Source organism: Equus caballus, chromosome 20, assembly GCF_041296265.1.
Source record: "Equus caballus isolate H_3958 breed thoroughbred chromosome 20, TB-T2T, whole genome shotgun sequence".
In the NCBI taxonomy this organism is placed as follows: Eukaryota; Metazoa; Chordata; class Mammalia; order Perissodactyla; family Equidae; genus Equus; species Equus caballus.
The window spans coordinates 724,484-746,618 of NC_091703.1; the positions used below are offsets into that span (position 1 = coordinate 724,484).

Here is a 22,135-nt window from a genome sequence, read left to right on the forward strand (position 1 = left end):
ATTGTCTAACTTCAACAGCTGCTAAGCAATACTTTCAGTAACTTCGTATTGATTCCTTAGCACGCTAACCACACAAGTCATTTCAACCCCTGTTTTAAAATTTCTCTCCCTTTTGCCTTCTCTTGTTCACAAATTAACTGCTTGCCATCCACTAGGCATGCATTACTTCACTTTTAAATTAATTAACTTCTATGATCACCCACCTCCAAGCTGACCTCCAACAATTCTCACCTCCTGGTAGTCACGCCCTTGTGTTGTCCCCTCCACACAGAATAGGGCTGAGCTGTGTCACCAAGAAAAGTGTGGGAATGATGGAGTGTGGCTTCCAAGACTGTATCATTAAAGACAGTGCAGCTTGGCCCTGCTCTCTCTCAGATCACTTGCGCTGGGGAAGTCAGTGGCCATGTGGAACCTTAAGGAGACTCAAGCAGCCCTATGGAGACGCCACATGACGAAGAACTAAGGCCTCCTGCCAAAAGCCAGCATCGACTTGCCAGTCATGTGAGTGAGTCATCTTGGAAGCAGCTCCTCTGCTGGGAGCCGTGGCTACATCATTTGATTGGCTGTTTGACAGGGACCAGCCGATTAACGCTGAGGGGTGCAGGGCCGCCCCTTGGTGAAGAATAACCGGCCAGCCCCTCACATAGTTCTGAAACCTGTGCTGCTTCTAATTGCCCTTCATTCCTTTTCCTTTCTTAACCTCCAGTTTTCACTCCTTTGGGTGGCTGCTTGGGAGGCACTATCTCCTGGGAAAATTAGATAGCATAAGAGAATGTGACCACCTGCAGGTAACTTTCAAGATATTTTTCAGTTAATTATTGGAGGAGCACACAGTCCCATTTGAGACAATCAGAAAGGAATCCTGCCCAGATAAGATGTCGAATCAGGTTTATGGCCTCCATCTGGTTAATGTTTCCTTCTCCCTCCAGTTCTTTGTCTAAATATATATGCATGGTCCTTCTAAGTTTGCTGGTTAATTGGATGATCAAGAAGTATCTATATATTATTCTTGACCTTCTGCTTTCTGTTGAAATGCTATAGAGGTTTTCTCCTAAAAGCAATAAATAATAAATAATTGATGAGTAGAAGGGCCGAGGGGTGCAGGGATGCCCCTCGGTGAAGAATGGCCGGCCGACACCCCTGATATTTTCTGAATTATATGCATGCTTTCTAGCAAGGTTATGTCTGTACTTATTTCTCTTTTTTATTCTTGAAGCTACATAGTTTAGCTTAGCTTTTCAGCCCTTTACTTTACTAACAAAGTGATACTTTCTCTGGCAGTGTGCTTAAGGGACTGTTAGCTCCACAATCTAAAAGACAAAGGAATGCTTTCACCCCCTAAAGGGCGCAGAAATGTAAAGATGTTTAACTGCCCGCTGAGAATGCAGATAGCCCTGTGGATAAGACACCCTGGAGTCGCCTTTTGTTCCCATTAACCGTCTACACTAATAGCGTAAATGATTGAGGGAGGCAGGGATGGCTCCACCAGGATGCAACCAGACGGACTGCTGTCCTGTCCGGAGGCCTGGACCTTCTCTCTTGGATTTAACTTTACCATGAATCACAACAGACGCCTAGGTACCTATCTCCTTTAGCTTAGAGAAAACAAACACCAGTTAATTGCGGAGAAGACTACCATTAACCTTATGCTCTATAGAATAGAATGCTAATAAATATTCTTGTGCTCGTTTTTTATTTCCTTATCTCTCTGAGAATATTTGTAGAACTATTTCTGTACTAATCCTGAAAAATATATAAACGACACTTGTGCACAGTAAAGTCGGACTTGCTAACACCAACCCAAGTCTCACGTCCCCTTTATTTCCCCCTCACTCATCGTGCCGACGCCGTCCACCCCTCAGGAACCTGGACTCCGCCGGGGCGGGACCCCGGCACTCCTCCAGCCTCAGTCAAGCTTCAGAGGCACCCCTGGATGACACCTTGACTGCAACCTGTCAGATTCCTTACCTCCCACCTATGATTCTCAACTCAGGTTTCTACTATGTACTCTCATGTTTATTTAAACTTGTTTGAAAAATGTGAGTGGCTACTGATGTGGATTAAGGCTGCCCCAGCTAGAGAAGCCCAAGGTGACCTGGCCTACATGCCAAACTATACGACCCAGTGGACTTTTTTTATGGTATGAATTAGGACCGCCCCAGGGAGAGAAGCCTGGGGCATCCTCACCTGCATGCCGATCTATATGGCCAGATTCGTATCTAAAGTTATATGACCGCACAATAACCAGACCCCATCTGCACTGAAATCATTTAATGACTTTTTACATCACCTTTTCTTTTTTTTTCCAGTAAAAATAAGTCACGTACCCATGCCTTATAAAATTAGCCCTAACCCTCAACTCAGGGCAGCAGCAGGAGCTCTGACTGCCCGTGGGTCCTGTCCCCACGCACCAGCTCTGCCTGCCCATGGGTCCTGTCCCCATGCCAGCGGGGGCAGCAGCAGCGGCAGCAGCAGGAGCTCTGACTGCCCGTGGGTCCTGTCCCCACGCACCAGCTCTGCCTGCCCATGGGTCCTGTCCCCATGCCAGCGGGGGCAGCAGCAGCGGCAGCAGCAGGAGCTCTGACTGCCTGTGGGTCTTGTCCCCACACACTAGCTCTGCCTGCCCATGGGACCTGTCCCCATGCCAGCGGGGGCAGCAGCAGGAGCTCTGACTGCCCGTGGGTCTTGTCCCCACACACCAGCTCTGCCTGCCCATGGGTCCTGTCCCCATGCTATTCCTCACTATTCTCTAAATAAAAGAGCACTACTGCCAGATCTTGAGAGTCTAAGAAATCTTTCTTTCGACTCCTCGGCTCACCGATCCCGCATCATTTCTGGTGGCCCGTACGGGGACTTGCTTTATCGGCTTGTGAGCTCGAGTTCTGGTAAGTGCCCTTTTCTTCCTTATGCCTTTCTCTTTTTCAAGGATGGATCTAGATTCACTGCTCCATCGGGAACTTTCTTGGATGGCTGTATGAATCCACGTTTGCTGCCCATGGCTACTCTATGGGGCAAATTGTGGCATTCAGCTTGAAGAGATTCAGTACCTTAAGCCTCAGGGTGATGGAGAATGAATTAATCCATTCCTTCCTGACTCTATCTCTAATAGACAAATTTTACGTGGGCGCGGGTCGGCCACTTAAGTCATTAGGACGGCCGCAAATCTCCAAGACTCCCGTGGAAGGTTTCTTTTCCTAAGGCTGGATTGGGATCCCTCCCTCTGGCACCTGACCACGCTCTGAACTGCGAGGAAAGTCCCACTCGGGACTCCAGTTCAAGGGAAGTACCAAACTCTAACCTTTGGTGGAGTATGGGAACCCCTTCTTGGGAGAATGGCTCCAGGATGCAATTGGGTAGAATGTCCCCCAGACTGGCGGAAAATTCCTCACTGTCTTTCTCTTTCTCACTGTCTTTGTCCTTTTCTCTCCTGGGACCATACGCCAGGCACCTATTCCTGCCAGGCAGAATAGGGAAGATGTTCAAGGGATGCCCCCATCATCCCTTGCTACAGGAACCCCAATGGGGGGATTTTCAAGGTAATGGCTCCCTTTCTCTGGGACCATTCACCAGGCACCTATTCCTGCCAGGCAGAATAGGGAAGATGTTCAAGGGATGCCCCGATCATCCCTTGCTACAGGAACCCCAGTGGGGGGATTTTCAAGGTAATGGCTCCCTTTCTCTGGGACCATACGCCAGGCACCTATTCCTGCCAGGCAGAATAGGGAAGATGTTCAAGGGATGCCCCCATCATCCCTTGCTACAGGAACCCCAGTGGGGGGATTTTCAAGGTAATGGCTCCTTTTCTTTCTCCTTTTCTCTCCTGGGGACCATACGCCAGGCACCTATTACTGTCAGGCAGAATAGGGAAGATGTTCAAGGGATGCCCCCATCATCCCTTGCTACAGGAACTCCATTGGGGGGCATCTTCTACAGTCTGTGGTTAGTACACCTAGCTATGCTGCTTTTGCCCTGGGGTCTTCCAGCCTTGTGGCTGGCGGCTGGGTGCCTTCTACTGGTGCTGTGCAGAGGCTTTCCCTAAGGCTTCTGTGAGCCTGTAGGGCTTCCCCCTAGGCTACTAAGCTGGGTCTCTGGAACTCTCTCCAGCCCCAGTCCTCTCCGAGATCTCCGGCAATCCCTAGCCTCACCGGGTGGGCAACGGCAGTTGGGGGTCGCCCCGCCCTCTGGGCTTCTGTCCGGGCCTCTGCCGGGAGCCCTGAGTGCTCAGCGTGGCCCCTCTGCTACCGGCAGACAGAGAGTTTTGTCTGCTGCCTGGCGGAGCTCCGGCGCTTCCCCTCCGGGTCGCCGATCCGGCCTTTGAAAGTTCCCCCGCCCCGGTCCTCTCCGAGATCTCCGGCAATCCCTAGTCCCACGGGGCGGGCAACGGCAGCTGGGGGTCGCCCCGCCCTCTGGGCTTCTCTCCAGGCCTCTGCCGGGAGCCCTGAGTGCTCAGCGTGGCCCCTCTGCTACCGGCAGACTGAGAGTTTTGTCTGCTGCCTGGCGGAGCTCCGGCGCTTCCCCACCGGGTCGCCGGACCCGCCTTTGAAAGTTCCCCCGCCCCGGTCCTCTCCGAGATCTCCGGCAATCCCTAGTCCCACGGGGCGGGCAACGGCAGCTGCAGACCTCCGTGCCCTCCGTGTCTCTCTCTGGGACCCTCCGGGCGCCCCGAGCACCAGGCCGGGTCTCCCCGCCAATGGCGGGGAGAGACTCTCCCCGCGGGCTCAGGTGTGCAACTCCAAAGTTTCCCTCTGCGTTTAGGAGTAATTGCGGGGGGTTTAAGTAGGGTTCTGGTCACCTGTTTCCACCGTCGCTCCTCTGTTGTGTTCTCGCTCCTGCCCTAGATGTGTGTGGATCCTCTGGGGGCGTCCGTTGGAAGAAAGCCGCTTGCGGGTACTAGGCTGCCCGTCGGGGTCGGAGAGTTTTCACCTATTTCCACATCCTCCCGGAGGAAAGTCCGTCCGCCTTCCGATGTATAGTCGCGTGGGTGTCTCAGACGTCCTGAGATGCTGTCTGGATATCCTTTGTCAAGCGATAAGTGTCCAAATAATTGTAGACTCGAAGGGCGAGAGACAAAGAGGACTACTCACGGCGCCATCTTGGAATTCCTCAAGTATAATCTCTTAAAGAAGAGTCTGGTTAAGAACTATTCCTGAATATCAAGTTATGATACTAAATTTACCTTTTTTGGTTGGTGTGCTGGTATTCGTGAAAGAAAAATAGGCTTATCATGTCTATAAACACCCACTATAAGTGGTCATCGCTGAGGTTTCTCAATTTTTTCAGTCGCTTTTCCTCTAGGTATTTCTGGAACATTTGTCTTCGTTGATCACTTAGAAGAGACTTTGCTGATCCTAAGCAGGGGGGAAAATAGCATATAAAACATTCAAATAAAAAGTTATCCAAATGTCTAAAATACCATCGTCTAACTTCAACAGCTGCTAAGCAATACTTTCAGTAACTTCGTATTGATTCCTTAGCACGCTAACCACACAAGTCATTTCAACCCCTGTTTTAAAATTTCTCTCCCTTTTGCCTTCTCTTGTTCACAAATTAACTGCTTGCCATCCACTAGGCATGCATTACTTCACTTTTAAATTAATTAACTTCTATGATCACCCACCTCCAAGCTGACCTCCAACAATTCTCACCTCCTGGTAGTCACGCCCTTGTGTTGTCCCCTCCACACAGAATAGGGCTGAGCTGTGTCACCAAGAAAAGTGTGGGAATGATGGAGTGTGGCTTCCAAGACTGTATCATTAAAGACAGTGCAGCTTGGCCCTGCTCTCTCTCAGATCACTTGCGCTGGGGAAGTCAGTGGCCATGTGGAACCTTAAGGAGACTCAAGCAGCCCTATGGAGACGCCACATGACGAAGAACTAAGGCCTCCTGCCAAAAGCCAGCATCGACTTGCCAGTCATGTGAGTGAGTCATCTTGGAAGCAGCTCCTCTGCTGGGAGCCGTGGCTACATCATTTGATTGGCTGTTTGACAGGGACCAGCCGATTAACGCTGAGGGGTGCAGGGCCGCCCCTTGGTGAAGAATAACCGGCCAGCCCCTCACATAGTTCTGAAACCTGTGCTGCTTCTAATTGCCCTTCATTCCTTTTCCTTTCTTAACCTCCAGTTTTCACTCCTTTGGGTGGCTGCTTGGGAGGCACTATCTCCTGGGAAAATTAGATAGCATAAGAGAATGTGACCACCTGCAGGTAACTTTCAAGATATTTTTCAGTTAATTATTGGAGGAGCACACAGTCCCATTTGAGACAATCAGAAAGGAATCCTGCCCAGATAAGATGTCGAATCAGGTTTATGGCCTCCATCTGGTTAATGTTTCCTTCTCCCTCCAGTTCTTTGTCTAAATATATATGCATGGTCCTTCTAAGTTTGCTGGTTAATTGGATGATCAAGAAGTATCTATATATTATTCTTGACCTTCTGCTTTCTGTTAAAATGCTATAGAGGTTTTCTCCTAAAAGCAATAAATAATAAATAATTGATGAGTAGAAGGGCCGAGGGGTGCAGGGATGCCCCTCGGTGAAGAATGGCCGGCCGACACCCCTGATATTTTCTGAATTATATGCATGCTTTCTAGCAAGGTTATGTCTGTACTTATTTCTCTTTTTTATTCTTGAAGCTACATAGTTTAGCTTAGCTTTTCAGCCCTTTACTTTACTAACAAAGTGATACTTTCTCTGGCAGTGTGCTTAAGGGACTGTTAGCTCCACAATCTAAAAGACAAAGGAATGCTTTCACCCCCTAAAGGGCGCAGAAATGTAAAGATGTTTAACTGCCCGCTGAGAATGCAGATAGCCCTGTGGATAAGACACCCTGGAGTCGCCTTTTGTTCCCATTAACCGTCTACACTAATAGCGTAAATGATTGAGGGAGGCAGGGATGGCTCCACCAGGATGCAACCAGACGGACTGCTGTCCTGTCCGGAGGCCTGGACCTTCTCTCTTGGATTTAACTTTACCATGAATCACAACAGACGCCTAGGTACCTATCTCCTTTAGCTTAGAGAAAACAAACACCAGTTAATTGCGGAGAAGACTACCATTAACCTTATGCTCTATAGAATAGAATGCTAATAAATATTCTTGTGCTCGTTTTTTATTTCCTTATCTCTCTGAGAATATTTGTAGAACTATTTCTGTACTAATCCTGAAAAATATATAAACGACACTTGTGCACAGTAAAGTCGGACTTGCTAACACCAACCCAAGTCTCACGTCCCCTTTATTTCCCCCTCACTCATCGTGCCGACGCCGTCCACCCCTCAGGAACCTGGACTCCGCCGGGGCGGGACCCCGGCACTCCTCCAGCCTCAGTCAAGCTTCAGAGGCACCCCTGGATGACACCTTGACTGCAACCTGTCAGATTCCTTACCTCCCACCTATGATTCTCAACTCAGGTTTCTACTATGTACTCTCATGTTTATTTAAACTTGTTTGAAAAATGTGAGTGGCTACTGATGTGGATTAAGGCTGCCCCAGCTAGAGAAGCCCAAGGTGACCTGGCCTACATGCCAAACTATACGACCCAGTGGACTTTTTTTATGGTATGAATTAGGACCGCCCCAGGGAGAGAAGCCTGGGGCATCCTCACCTGCATGCCGATCTATATGGCCAGATTCGTATCTAAAGTTATATGACCGCACAATAACCAGACCCCATCTGCACTGAAATCATTTAATGACTTTTTACATCATCTTTTCTTTTTTTTTCCAGTAAAAATAAGTCACGTACCCATGCCTTATAAAATTAGCCCTAACCCTCAACTCAGGGCAGCAGCAGGAGCTCTGACTGCCCGTGGGTCCTGTCCCCACGCACCAGCTCTGCCTGCCCATGGGTCCTGTCCCCATGCCAGCGGGGGCAGCAGCAGTGGCAGCAGCAGGAGCTCTGACTGCCCGTGGGTCCTGTCCCCACGCACCAGCTCTGCCTGCCCATGGGTCCTGTCCCCATGCCAGCGGGGGCAGCAGCAGCGGCAGCAGCAGGAGCTCTGACTGCCTGTGGGTCTTGTCCCCACACACTAGCTCTGCCTGCCCATGGGACCTGTCCCCATGCCAGCGGGGGCAGCAGCAGGAGCTCTGACTGCCCGTGGGTCTTGTCCCCACACACCAGCTCTGCCTGCCCATGGGTCCTGTCCCCATGCTATTCCTCACTATTCTCTAAATAAAAGAGCACTACTGCCAGATCTTGAGAGTCTAAGAAATCTTTCTTTCGACTCCTCGGCTCACCGATCCCGCATCATTTCTGGTGGCCCGTACGGGGACTTGCTTTATCGGCTTGTGAGCTCGAGTTCTGGTAAGTGCCCTTTTCTTCCTTATGCCTTTCTCTTTTTCAAGGATGGATCTAGATTCACTGCTCCATCGGGAACTTTCTTGGATGGCTGTATGAATCCACGTTTGCTGCCCATGGCTACTCTATGGGGCAAATTGTGGCATTCAGCTTGAAGAGATTCAGTACCTTAAGCCTCAGGGTGATGGAGAATGAATTAATCCATTCCTTCCTGACTCTATCTCTAATAGACAAATTTTACGTGGGCGCGGGTCGGCCACTTAAGTCATTAGGACGGCCGCAAATCTCCAAGACTCCCGTGGAAGGTTTCTTTTCCTAAGGCTGGATTGGGATCCCTCCCTCTGGCACCTGACCACGCTCTGAACTGCGAGGAAAGTCCCACTCGGGACTCCAGTTCAAGGGAAGTACCAAACTCTAACCTTTGGTGGAGTATGGGAACCCCTTCTTGGGAGAATGGCTCCAGGATGCAATTGGGTAGAATGTCCCCCAGACTGGCGGAAAATTCCTCACTGTCTTTCTCTTTCTCACTGTCTTTGTCCTTTTCTCTCCTGGGACCATACGCCAGGCACCTATTCCTGCCAGGCAGAATAGGGAAGATGTTCAAGGGATGCCCCCATCATCCCTTGCTACAGGAACCCCAATGGGGGGATTTTCAAGGTAATGGCTCCCTTTCTCTGGGACCATTCACCAGGCACCTATTCCTGCCAGGCAGAATAGGGAAGATGTTCAAGGGATGCCCCGATCATCCCTTGCTACAGGAACCCCAGTGGGGGGATTTTCAAGGTAATGGCTCCCTTTCTCTGGGACCATACGCCAGGCACCTATTCCTGCCAGGCAGAATAGGGAAGATGTTCAAGGGATGCCCCCATCATCCCTTGCTACAGGAACCCCAGTGGGGGGATTTTCAAGGTAATGGCTCCTTTTCTTTCTCCTTTTCTCTCCTGGGGACCATACGCCAGGCACCTATTACTGTCAGGCAGAATAGGGAAGATGTTCAAGGGATGCCCCCATCATCCCTTGCTACAGGAACTCCATTGGGGGGCATCTTCTACAGTCTGTGGTTAGTACACCTAGCTATGCTGCTTTTGCCCTGGGGTCTTCCAGCCTTGTGGCTGGCGGCTGGGTGCCTTCTACTGGTGCTGTGCAGAGGCTTTCCCTAAGGCTTCTGTGAGCCTGTAGGGCTTCCCCCTAGGCTACTAAGCTGGGTCTCTGGAACTCTCTCCAGCCCCAGTCCTCTCCGAGATCTCCGGCAATCCCTAGCCTCACCGGGTGGGCAACGGCAGTTGGGGGTCGCCCCGCCCTCTGGGCTTCTGTCCGGGCCTCTGCCGGGAGCCCTGAGTGCTCAGCGTGGCCCCTCTGCTACCGGCAGACAGAGAGTTTTGTCTGCTGCCTGGCGGAGCTCCGGCGCTTCCCCTCCGGGTCGCCGATCCGGCCTTTGAAAGTTCCCCCGCCCCGGTCCTCTCCGAGATCTCCGGCAATCCCTAGTCCCACGGGGCGGGCAACGGCAGCTGGGGGTCGCCCCGCCCTCTGGGCTTCTCTCCAGGCCTCTGCCGGGAGCCCTGAGTGCTCAGCGTGGCCCCTCTGCTACCGGCAGACTGAGAGTTTTGTCTGCTGCCTGGCGGAGCTCCGGCGCTTCCCCACCGGGTCGCCGGACCCGCCTTTGAAAGTTCCCCCGCCCCGGTCCTCTCCGAGATCTCCGGCAATCCCTAGTCCCACGGGGCGGGCAACGGCAGCTGCAGACCTCCGTGCCCTCCGTGTCTCTCTCTGGGACCCTCCGGGCGCCCCGAGCACCAGGCCGGGTCTCCCCGCCAATGGCGGGGAGAGACTCTCCCCGCGGGCTCAGGTGTGCAACTCCAAAGTTTCCCTCTGCGTTTAGGAGTAATTGCGGGGGGTTTAAGTAGGGTTCTGGTCACCTGTTTCCACCGTCGCTCCTCTGTTGTGTTCTCGCTCCTGCCCTAGATGTGTGTGGATCCTCTGGGGGCGTCCGTTGGAAGAAAGCCGCTTGCGGTTACTAGGCTGCCCGTCGGGGTCGGAGAGTTTTCACCTATTTCCACATCCTCCCGGAGGAAAGTCCGTCCGCCTTCCGATGTATAGTCGCGTGGGTGTCTCAGACGTCCTGAGATGCTGTCTGGATATCCTTTGTCAAGCGATAAGTGTCCAAATAATTGTAGACTCGAAGGGCGAGAGACAAAGAGGACTACTCACGGCGCCATCTTGGAATTCCTCAAGTATAATCTCTTAAAGAAGAGTCTGGTTAAGAACTATTCCTGAATATCAAGTTATGATACTAAATTTACCTTTTTTGGTTGGTGTGCTGGTATTCGTGAAAGAAAAATAGGCTTATCATGTCTATAAACACCCACTATAAGTGGTCATCGCTGAGGTTTCTCAATTTTTTCAGTCGCTTTTCCTCTAGGTATTTCTGGAACATTTGTCTTCGTTGATCACTTAGAAGAGACTTTGCTGATCCTAAGCAGGGGGGAAAATAGCATATAAAACATTCAAATAAAAAGTTATCCAAATGTCTAAAATACCATCGTCTAACTTCAACAGCTGCTAAGCAATACTTTCAGTAACTTCGTATTGATTCCTTAGCACGCTAACCACACAAGTCATTTCAACCCCTGTTTTAAAATTTCTCTCCCTTTTGCCTTCTCTTGTTCACAAATTAACTGCTTGCCATCCACTAGGCATGCATTACTTCACTTTTAAATTAATTAACTTCTATGATCACCCACCTCCAAGCTGACCTCCAACAATTCTCACCTCCTGGTAGTCACGCCCTTGTGTTGTCCCCTCCACACAGAATAGGGCTGAGCTGTGTCACCAAGAAAAGTGTGGGAATGATGGAGTGTGGCTTCCAAGACTGTATCATTAAAGACAGTGCAGCTTGGCCCTGCTCTCTCTCAGATCACTTGCGCTGGGGAAGTCAGTGGCCATGTGGAACCTTAAGGAGACTCAAGCAGCCCTATGGAGACGCCACATGACGAAGAACTAAGGCCTCCTGCCAAAAGCCAGCATCGACTTGCCAGTCATGTGAGTGAGTCATCTTGGAAGCAGCTCCTCTGCTGGGAGCCGTGGCTACATCATTTGATTGGCTGTTTGACAGGGACCAGCCGATTAACGCTGAGGGGTGCAGGGCCGCCCCTTGGTGAAGAATAACCGGCCAGCCCCTCACATAGTTCTGAAACCTGTGCTGCTTCTAATTGCCCTTCATTCCTTTTCCTTTCTTAACCTCCAGTTTTCACTCCTTTGGGTGGCTGCTTGGGAGGCACTATCTCCTGGGAAAATTAGATAGCATAAGAGAATGTGACCACCTGCAGGTAACTTTCAAGATATTTTTCAGTTAATTATTGGAGGAGCACACAGTCCCATTTGAGACAATCAGAAAGGAATCCTGCCCAGATAAGATGTCGAATCAGGTTTATGGCCTCCATCTGGTTAATGTTTCCTTCTCCCTCCAGTTCTTTGTCTAAATATATATGCATGGTCCTTCTAAGTTTGCTGGTTAATTGGATGATCAAGAAGTATCTATATATTATTCTTGACCTTCTGCTTTCTGTTAAAATGCTATAGAGGTTTTCTCCTAAAAGCAATAAATAATAAATAATTGATGAGTAGAAGGGCCGAGGGGTGCAGGGATGCCCCTCGGTGAAGAATGGCCGGCCGACACCCCTGATATTTTCTGAATTATATGCATGCTTTCTAGCAAGGTTATGTCTGTACTTATTTCTCTTTTTTATTCTTGAAGCTACATAGTTTAGCTTAGCTTTTCAGCCCTTTACTTTACTAACAAAGTGATACTTTCTCTGGCAGTGTGCTTAAGGGACTGTTAGCTCCACAATCTAAAAGACAAAGGAATGCTTTCACCCCCTAAAGGGCGCAGAAATGTAAAGATGTTTAACTGCCCGCTGAGAATGCAGATAGACCTGTGGATAAGACACCCTGGAGTCGCCTTTTGTTCCCATTAACCGTCTACACTAATAGCGTAAATGATTGAGGGAGGCAGGGATGGCTCCACCAGGATGCAACCAGACGGACTGCTGTCCTGTCCGGAGGCCTGGACCTTCTCTCTTGGATTTAACTTTACCATGAATCACAACAGACGCCTAGGTACCTATCTCCTTTAGCTTAGAGAAAACAAACACCAGTTAATTGCGGAGAAGACTACCATTAACCTTATGCTCTATAGAATAGAATGCTAATAAATATTCTTGTGCTCGTTTTTTATTTCCTTATCTCTCTGAGAATATTTGTAGAACTATTTCTGTACTAATCCTGAAAAATATATAAACGACACTTGTGCACAGTAAAGTCGGACTTGCTAACACCAACCCAAGTCTCACGTCCCCTTTATTTCCCCCTCACTCATCGTGCCGACGCCGTCCACCCCTCAGGAACCTGGACTCCGCCGGGGCGGGACCCCGGCACTCCTCCAGCCTCAGTCAAGCTTCAGAGGCACCCCTGGATGACACCTTGACTGCAACCTGTCAGATTCCTTACCTCCCACCTATGATTCTCAACTCAGGTTTCTACTATGTACTCTCATGTTTATTTAAACTTGTTTGAAAAATGTGAGTGGCTACTGATGTGGATTAAGGCTGCCCCAGCTAGAGAAGCCCAAGGTGACCTGGCCTACATGCCAAACTATACGACCCAGTGGACTTTTTTTATGGTATGAATTAGGACCGCCCCAGGGAGAGAAGCCTGGGGCATCCTCACCTGCATGCCGATCTATATGGCCAGATTCGTATCTAAAGTTATATGACCGCACAATAACCAGACCCCATCTGCACTGAAATCATCTAATGACTTTTTACATCATCTTTTCTTTTTTTTTCCAGTAAAAATAAGTCACGTACCCATGCCTTATAAAATTAGCCCTAACCCTCAACTCAGGGCAGCAGCAGGAGCTCTGACTGCCCGTGGGTCCTGTCCCCACGCACCAGCTCTGCCTGCCCATGGGTCCTGTCCCCATGCCAGCGGGGGCAGCAGCAGCGGCAGCAGCAGGAGCTCTGACTGCCCGTGGGTCCTGTCCCCACGCACCAGCTCTGCCTGCCCATGGGTCCTGTCCCCATGCCAGCGGGGGCAGCAGCAGCGGCAGCAGCAGGAGCTCTGACTGCCTGTGGGTCTTGTCCCCACACACTAGCTCTGCCTGCCCATGGGACCTGTCCCCATGCCAGCGGGGGCAGCAGCAGGAGCTCTGACTGCCCGTGGGTCTTGTCCCCACACACCAGCTCTGCCTGCCCATGGGTCCTGTCCCCATGCTATTCCTCACTATTCTCTAAATAAAAGAGCACTACTGCCAGATCTTGAGAGTCTAAGAAATCTTTCTTTCGACTCCTCGGCTCACCGATCCCGCATCATTTCTGGTGGCCCGTACGGGGACTTGCTTTATCGGCTTGTGAGCTCGAGTTCTGGTAAGTGCCCTTTTCTTCCTTATGCCTTTCTCTTTTTCAAGGATGGATCTAGATTCACTGCTCCATCGGGAACTTTCTTGGATGGCTGTATGAATCCACGTTTGCTGCCCATGGCTACTCTATGGGGCAAATTGTGGCATTCAGCTTGAAGAGATTCAGTACCTTAAGCCTCAGGGTGATGGAGAATGAATTAATCCATTCCTTCCTGACTCTATCTCTAATAGACAAATTTTACGTGGGCGCGGGTCGGCCACTTAAGTCATTAGGACGGCCGCAAATCTCCAAGACTCCCGTGGAAGGTTTCTTTTCCTAAGGCTGGATTGGGATCCCTCCCTCTGGCACCTGACCACGCTCTGAACTGCGAGGAAAGTCCCACTCGGGACTCCAGTTCAAGGGAAGTACCAAACTCTAACCTTTGGTGGAGTATGGGAACCCCTTCTTGGGAGAATGGCTCCAGGATGCAATTGGGTAGAATGTCCCCCAGACTGGCGGAAAATTCCTCACTGTCTTTCTCTTTCTCACTGTCTTTGTCCTTTTCTCTCCTGGGACCATATGCCAGGCACCTATTCCTGCCAGGCAGAATAGGGAAGATGTTCAAGGGATGCCCCCATCATCCCTTGCTACAGGAACCCCAATGGGGGGATTTTCAAGGTAATGGCTCCCTTTCTCTGGGACCATTCACCAGGCACCTATTCCTGCCAGGCAGAATAGGGAAGATGTTCAAGGGATGCCCCGATCATCCCTTGCTACAGGAACCCCAGTGGGGGGATTTTCAAGGTAATGGCTCCCTTTCTCTGGGACCATACGCCAGGCACCTATTCCTGCCAGGCAGAATAGGGAAGATGTTCAAGGGATGCCCCCATCATCCCTTGCTACAGGAACCCCAGTGGGGGGATTTTCAAGGTAATGGCTCCTTTTCTTTCTCCTTTTCTCTCCTGGGGACCATACGCCAGGCACCTATTACTGTCAGGCAGAATAGGGAAGATGTTCAAGGGATGCCCCCATCATCCCTTGCTACAGGAACTCCATTGGGGGGCATCTTCTACAGTCTGTGGTTAGTACACCTAGCTATGCTGCTTTTGCCCTGGGGTCTTCCAGCCTTGTGGCTGGTGGCTGGGTGCCTTCTACTGGTGCTGTGCAGAGGCTTTCCCTAAGGCTTCTGTGAGCCTGTAGGGCTTCCCCCTAGGCTACTAAGCTGGGTCTCTGGAACTCTCTCCAGCCCCAGTCCTCTCCGAGATCTCCGGCAATCCCTAGCCTCACCGGGTGGGCAACGGCAGCTGGGGGTCGCCCCGCCCTCTGGGCTTCTCTCCGGGCCTCTGCCGGGAGCTCTGAATGCTCAGCGTGGCCCCTCTGCTACCGGCAGACAGAGATTTTTGTCTGCTGCCTGGCGGAGCTCCGGCGCTTCCCCTCCGGGTCGCCGGACCCGCCTTTGAAAGTTCCCCCACCCCGGTCCTCTCCGAGATCTCCGGCAATCCCTAGTCCCACGGGGCGGGCAACGGCAGCTGGGGGTCGCCCCGCGCTCTGGGCTTCTCTCCGGGCCTCTGCCGGGAGCCCTGAGTGCTCAGCGTGGCCCCTCTGCTACCGGCAGACAGAGAGTTTTGTCTTCTGCCTGGGGGAGCTCCGGCACTTCCCCTCCGGGTCGCCGATCCGGCCTTTGAAAGTTCCCCCGCCCCGGTCCTCTCCGAGATCTCCGGCAATCCCTAGTCCCCCGGGGCGGGCAACGGCAGCTGGGGGTCGCCCCGCCCTCTGGGCTTCTCTCCGGGCCTCTGCCGGGAGCCCTGAGTTCTCAGCGTGGCCCCTCTGCTACCGGCAGACTGAGAGTTTTGTCTGCTGCCTGGCGGAGCTCCGGCGCTTCCCCACCGGGTCGCCGGACCCGCCTTTGAAAGTTCCCCCGCCCCGGTCCTCTCCGAGATCTCCGGCAATCCCTAGTCCCACGGGGCGGGCAACGGCAGCTGGGAGACCTCCGTGCCCTCCGTGTCTCTCTCTGGGACCCTCCGGGCGCCCCGAGCACCAGGCCGGGTCTCCCCGCCAATGGCGGGGAGAGACTCTCCCCGCGGGCTCAGGTGTGCAACTCCAAAGTTTCCCTCTGCGTTTAGGAGTAATTGCGGGGGGTTTAAGTAGGGTTCTGGTCACCTGTTTCCACCGTCGCTCCTCTGTTGTGTTCTCGCTCCTGCCCTAGATGTGTGTGGATCCTCTGGGGGCGTCCGTTGGAAGAAAGCCGCTTGCGGGTACTAGGCTGCCCGTCGGGGTCGGAGAGTTTTCACCTATTTCCACATCCTCCCGGAGGAAAGTCCGTCCGCCTTCCGATGTATAGTCGCGTGGGTGTCTCAGACGTCCTGAGATGCTGTCTGGATATCCTTTGTCAAGCGATAAGTGTCCAAATAATTGTAGACTCGAAGGGCGAGAGACAAAGAGGACTACTCACGGCGCCATCTTGGAATTCCTCAAGTATAATCTCTTAAAGAAGAGTCTGGTTAAGAACTATTCCTGAATATCAAGTTATGATACTAAATTTACCTTTTTTGGTTGGTGTGCTGGTATTCGTGAAAGAAAAATAGGCTTATCATGTCTATAAACACCCACTATAAGTGGTCATCGCTGAGGTTTCTCAATTTTTTCAGTCGCTTTTCCTCTAGGTATTTCTGGAACATTTGTCTTCGTTGATCACTTAGAAGAGACTTTGCTGATCCTAAGCAGGGGGGAAAATAGCATATAAAACATTCAAATAAAAAGTTATCCAAATGTCTAAAATACCATCGTCTAACTTCAACAGCTGCTAAGCAATACTTTCAGTAACTTCGTATTGATTCCTTAGCACGCTAACCACACAAGTCATTTCAACCCCTGTTTTAAAATTTCTCTCCCTTTTGCCTTCTCTTGTTCACAAATTAACTGCTTGCCATCCACTAGGCATGCATTACTTCACTTTTAAATTAATTAACTTCTATGATCACCCACCTCCAAGCTGACCTCCAACAATTCTCACCTCCTGGTAGTCACGCCCTTGTGTTGTCCCCTCCACACAGAATAGGGCTGAGCTGTGTCACCAAGAAAAGTGTGGGAATGATGGAGTGTGGCTTCCAAGACTGTATCATTAAAGACAGTGCAGCTTGGCCCTGCTCTCTCTCAGATCACTTGCGCTGGGGAAGTCAGTGGCCATGTGGAACCTTAAGGAGACTCAAGCAGCCCTATGGAGACGCCACATGACGAAGAACTAAGGCCTCCTGCCAAAAGCCAGCATCGACTTGCCAGTCATGTGAGTGAGTCATCTTGGAAGCAGCTCCTCTGCTGGGAGCCGTGGCTACATCATTTGATTGGCTGTTTGACAGGGACCAGCCAATTAACGCTGAGGGGTGCAGGGCCGCCCCTTGGTGAAGAATAACCGGCCAGCCCCTCACATAGTTCTGAAACCTGTGCTGCTTCTAATTGCCCTTCATTCCTTTTCCTTTCTTAACCTCCAGTTTTCACTCCTTTGGGTGGCTGCTTGGGAGGCACTATCTCCTGGGAAAATTAGATAGCATAAGAGAATGTGACCACCTGCAGGTAACTTTCAAGATATTTTTCAGTTAATTATTGGAGGAGCACACAGTCCCATTTGAGACAATCAGAAAGGAATCCTGCCCAGATAAGATGTCGAATCAGGTTTATGGCCTCCATCTGGTTAATGTTTCCTTCTCCCTCCAGTTCTTTGTCTAAATATATATGCATGGTCCTTCTAAGTTTGCTGGTTAATTGGATGATCAAGAAGTATCTATATATTATTCTTGACCTTCTGCTTTCTGTTAAAATGCTATAGAGGTTTTCTCCTAAAAGCAATAAATAATAAATAATTGATGAGTAGAAGGGCCGAGGGGTGCAGGGATGCCCCTCGGTGAAGAATGGCCGGCCGACACCCCTGATATTTTCTGAATTATATGCATGCTTTCTAGCAAGGTTATGTCTGTACTTATTTCTCTTTTTTATTCTTGAAGCTACATAGTTTAGCTTAGCTTTTCAGCCCTTTACTTTACTAACAAAGTGATACTTTCTCTGGCAGTGTGCTTAAGGGACTGTTAGCTCCACAATCTAAAAGACAAAGGAATGCTTTCACCCCCTAAAGGGCGCAGAAATGTAAAGATGTTTAACTGCCCGCTGAGAATGCAGATAGCCCTGTGGATAAGACACCCTGGAGTCGCCTTTTGTTCCCATTAACCGTCTACACTAATAGCGTAAATGATTGAGGGAGGCAGGGATGGCTCCACCAGGATGCAACCAGACGGACTGCTGTCCTGTCCGGAGGCCTGGACCTTCTCTCTTGGATTTAACTTTACCATGAATCACAACAGACGCCTAGGTACCTATCTCCTTTAGCTTAGAGAAAACAAACACCAGTTAATTGCGGAGAAGACTACCATTAACCTTATGCTCTATAGAATAGAATGCTAATAAATATTCTTGTGCTCGTTTTTTATTTCCTTATCTCTCTGAGAATATTTGTAGAACTATTTCTGTACTAATCCTGAAAAATATATAAACGACACTTGTGCACAGTAAAGTCGGACTTGCTAACACCAACCCAAGTCTCACGTCCCCTTTATTTCCCCCTCACTCATCGTGCCGACGCCGTCCACCCCTCAGGAACCTGGACTCCGCCGGGGCGGGACCCCGGCACTCCTCCAGCCTCAGTCAAGCTTCAGAGGCACCCCTGGATGACACCTTGACTGCAACCTGTCAGATTCCTTACCTCCCACCTATGATTCTCAACTCAGGTTTCTACTATGTACTCTCATGTTTATTTAAACTTGTTTGAAAAATGTGAGTGGCTACTGATGTGGATTAAGGCTGCCCCAGCTAGAGAAGCCCAAGGTGACCTGGCCTACATGCCAAACTATACGACCCAGTGGACTTTTTTTATGGTATGAATTAGGACCGCCCCAGGGAGAGAAGCCTGGGGCATCCTCACCTGCATGCCGATCTATATGGCCAGATTCGTATCTAAAGTTATATGACCGCACAATAACCAGACCCCATCTGCACTGAAATCATTTAATGACTTTTTACATCATCTTTTCTTTTTTTCTCCAGTAAAAATAAGTCACGTACCCATGCCTTATAAAATTAGCCCTAACCCTCAACTCAGGGCAGCAGCAGGAGCTCTGACTGCCCGTGGGTCCTGTCCCCACGCACCAGCTCTGCCTGCCCATGGGTCCTGTCCCCATGCCAGCGGGGGCAGCAGCAGCGGCAGCAGCAGGAGCTCTGACTGCCTGTGGGTCTTGTCCCCACACACTAGCTCTGCCTGCCCATGGGACCTGTCCCCATGCCAGCGGGGGCAGCAGCAGGAGCTCTGACTGCCCGTGGGTCTTGTCCCCACACACCAGCTCTGCCTGCCCATGGGTCCTGTCCCCATGCTATTCCTCACTATTCTCTAAATAAAAGAGCACTACTGCCAGATCTTGAGAGTCTAAGAAATCTTTCTTTCGACTCCTCGGCTCACCGATCCCGCATCATTTCTGGTGGCCCGTACGGGGACTTGCTTTATCGGCTTGTGAGCTCGAGTTCTGGTAAGTGCCCTTTTCTTCCTTATGCCTTTCTCTTTTTCAAGGATGGATCTAGATTCACTGCTCCATCGGGAACTTTCTTGGATGGCTGTATGAATCCACGTTTGCTGCCCATGGCTACTCTATGGGGCAAATTGTGGCATTCAGCTTGAAGAGATTCAGTACCTTAAGCCTCAGGGTGATGGAGAATGAATTAATCCATTCCTTCCTGACTCTATCTCTAATAGACAAATTTTACGTGGGCGCGGGTCGGCCACTTAAGTCATTAGGACGGCCGCAAATCTCCAAGACTCCCGTGGAAGGTTTCTTTTCCTAAGGCTGGATTGGGATCCCTCCCTCTGGCACCTGACCACGCTCTGAACTGCGAGGAAAGTCCCACTCGGGACTCCAGTTCAAGGGAAGTACCAAACTCTAACCTTTGGTGGAGTATGGGAACCCCTTCTTGGGAGAATGGCTCCAGGATGCAATTGGGTAGAATGTCCCCCAGACTGGCGGAAAATTCCTCACTGTCTTTCTCTTTCTCACTGTCTTTGTCCTTTTCTCTCCTGGGACCATACGCCAGGCACCTATTCCTGCCAGGCAGAATAGGGAAGATGTTCAAGGGATGCCCCCATCATCCCTTGCTACAGGAACCCCAATGGGGGGATTTTCAAGGTAATGGCTCCCTTTCTCTGGGACCATTCACCAGGCACCTATTCCTGCCAGGCAGAATAGGGAAGATGTTCAAGGGATGCCCCGATCATCCCTTGCTACAGGAACCCCAGTGGGGGGATTTTCAAGGTAATGGCTCCCTTTCTCTGGGACCATACGCCAGGCACCTATTCCTGCCAGGCAGAATAGGGAAGATGTTCAAGGGATGCCCCCATCATCCCTTGCTACAGGAACCCCAGTGGGGGGATTTTCAAGGTAATGGCTCCTTTTCTTTCTCCTTTTCTCTCCTGGGGACCATACGCCAGGCACCTATTACTGTCAGGCAGAATAGGGAAGATGTTCAAGGGATGCCCCCATCATCCCTTGCTACAGGAACTCCATTGGGGGGCATCTTCTACAGTCTGTGGTTAGTACACCTAGCTATGCTGCTTTTGCCCTGGGGTCTTCCAGCCTTGTGGCTGGTGGCTGGGTGCCTTCTACTGGTGCTGTGCAGAGGCTTTCCCTAAGGCTTCTGTGAGCCTGTAGGGCTTCCCCCTAGGCTACTAAGCTGGGTCTCTGGAACTCTCTCCAGCCCCAGTCCTCTCCGAGATCTCCGGCAATCCCTAGTCCCACGGGGCGGGCAACGGCAGCTGGGGGTCGCCCCGCGCTCTGGGCTTCTGTCCGGGCCTCTGCCGGGAGCCCTGAGTGCTCAGCGTGGCCCCTCTGCTACCGGCAGACAGAGAGTTTTGTCTGCTGCCTGGGGGAGCTCCGGCGCTTCCCCTCCGGGTCGCCGATCCGGCCTTTGAAAGTTCCCCCGCCCCGGTCCTCTCCGAGATCTCCGGCAATCCCTAGTCCCCCGGGGCGGGCAACGGCAGCTGGGGGTCGCCCCGCCCTCTGGGCTTCTCTCCGGGCCTCTGCCGGGAGCCCTGAGTTCTCAGCGTGGCCCCTCTGCTACCGGCAGACTGAGAGTTTTGTCTGCTGCCTGGCGGAGCTCCGGCGCTTCCCCACCGGGTCGCCGGACCCGCCTTTGAAAGTTCCCCCGCCCCGGTCCTCTCCGAGATCTCCGGCAATCCCTAGTCCCACGGGGCGGGCAACGGCAGCTGGGAGACCTCCGTGCCCTCCGTGTCTCTCTCTGGGACCCTCCGGGCGCCCCGAGCACCAGGCCGGGTCTCCCCGCCAATGGCGGGGAGAGACTCTCCCCGCGGGCTCAGGTGTGCAACTCCAAAGTTTCCCTCTGCGTTTAGGAGTAATTGCGGGGGGTTTAAGTAGGGTTCTGGTCACCTGTTTCCACCGTCGCTCCTCTGTTGTGTTCTCGCTCCTGCCCTAGATGTGTGTGGATCCTCTGGGGGCGTCCGTTGGAAGAAAGCCGCTTGCGGGTACTAGGCTGCCCGTCGGGGTCGGAGAGTTTTCACCTATTTCCACATCCTCCCGGAGGAAAGTCCGTCCGCCTTCCGATGTATAGTCGCGTGGGTGTCTCAGACGTCCTGAGATGCTGTCTGGATATCCTTTGTCAAGCGATAAGTGTCCAAATAATTGTAGACTCGAAGGGCGAGAGACAAAGAGGACTACTCACGGCGCCATCTTGGAATTCCTCAAGTATAATCTCTTAAAGAAGAGTCTGGTTAAGAACTATTCCTGAATATCAAGTTATGATACTAAATTTACCTTTTTTGGTTGGTGTGCTGGTATTCGTGAAAGAAAAATAGGCTTATCATGTCTATAAACACCCACTATAAGTGGTCATCGCTGAGGTTTCTCAATTTTTTCAGTCGCTTTTCCTCTAGGTATTTCTGGAACATTTGTCTTCGTTGATCACTTAGAAGAGACTTTGCTGATCCTAAGCAGGGGGGAAAATAGCATATAAAACATTCAAATAAAAAGTTATCCAAATGTCTAAAATACCATTGTCTAACTTCAACAGCTGCTAAGCAATACTTTCAGTAACTTCGTATTGATTCCTTAGCACGCTAACCACACAAGTCATTTCAACCCCTGTTTTAAAATTTCTCTCCCTTTTGCCTTCTCTTGTTCACAAATTAACTGCTTGCCATCCACTAGGCATGCATTACTTCACTTTTAAATTAATTAACTTCTATGATCACCCACCTCCAAGCTGACCTCCAACAATTCTCACCTCCTGGTAGTCACGCCCTTGTGTTGTCCCCTCCACACAGAATAGGGCTGAGCTGTGTCACCAAGAAAAGTGTGGGAATGATGGAGTGTGGCTTCCAAGACTGTATCATTAAAGACAGTGC

At 51.0% G+C, this 22,135-nt stretch overlaps 1 long non-coding RNA gene across 1 annotated transcript in view; it reads right to left on the reverse strand.

Moving 5' to 3' along the window:
- The window catches only part of LOC138919312 (uncharacterized), a 144,291-nt gene that overhangs the window by 89,276 nt on the left and 32,880 nt on the right, over positions 1-22,135 (reverse strand). Inside the window, exons 8-11 of the long non-coding RNA XR_011429421.1 lie at positions 21,162-21,717; positions 15,847-16,402; positions 10,207-10,762; positions 4,793-5,348 (exon numbers count right to left, since the gene is read on the reverse strand). This is a non-coding gene — a long non-coding RNA (uncharacterized lncRNA). The remainder of the gene's footprint in view (positions 1-4,792; positions 5,349-10,206; positions 10,763-15,846; positions 16,403-21,161; positions 21,718-22,135) is intronic.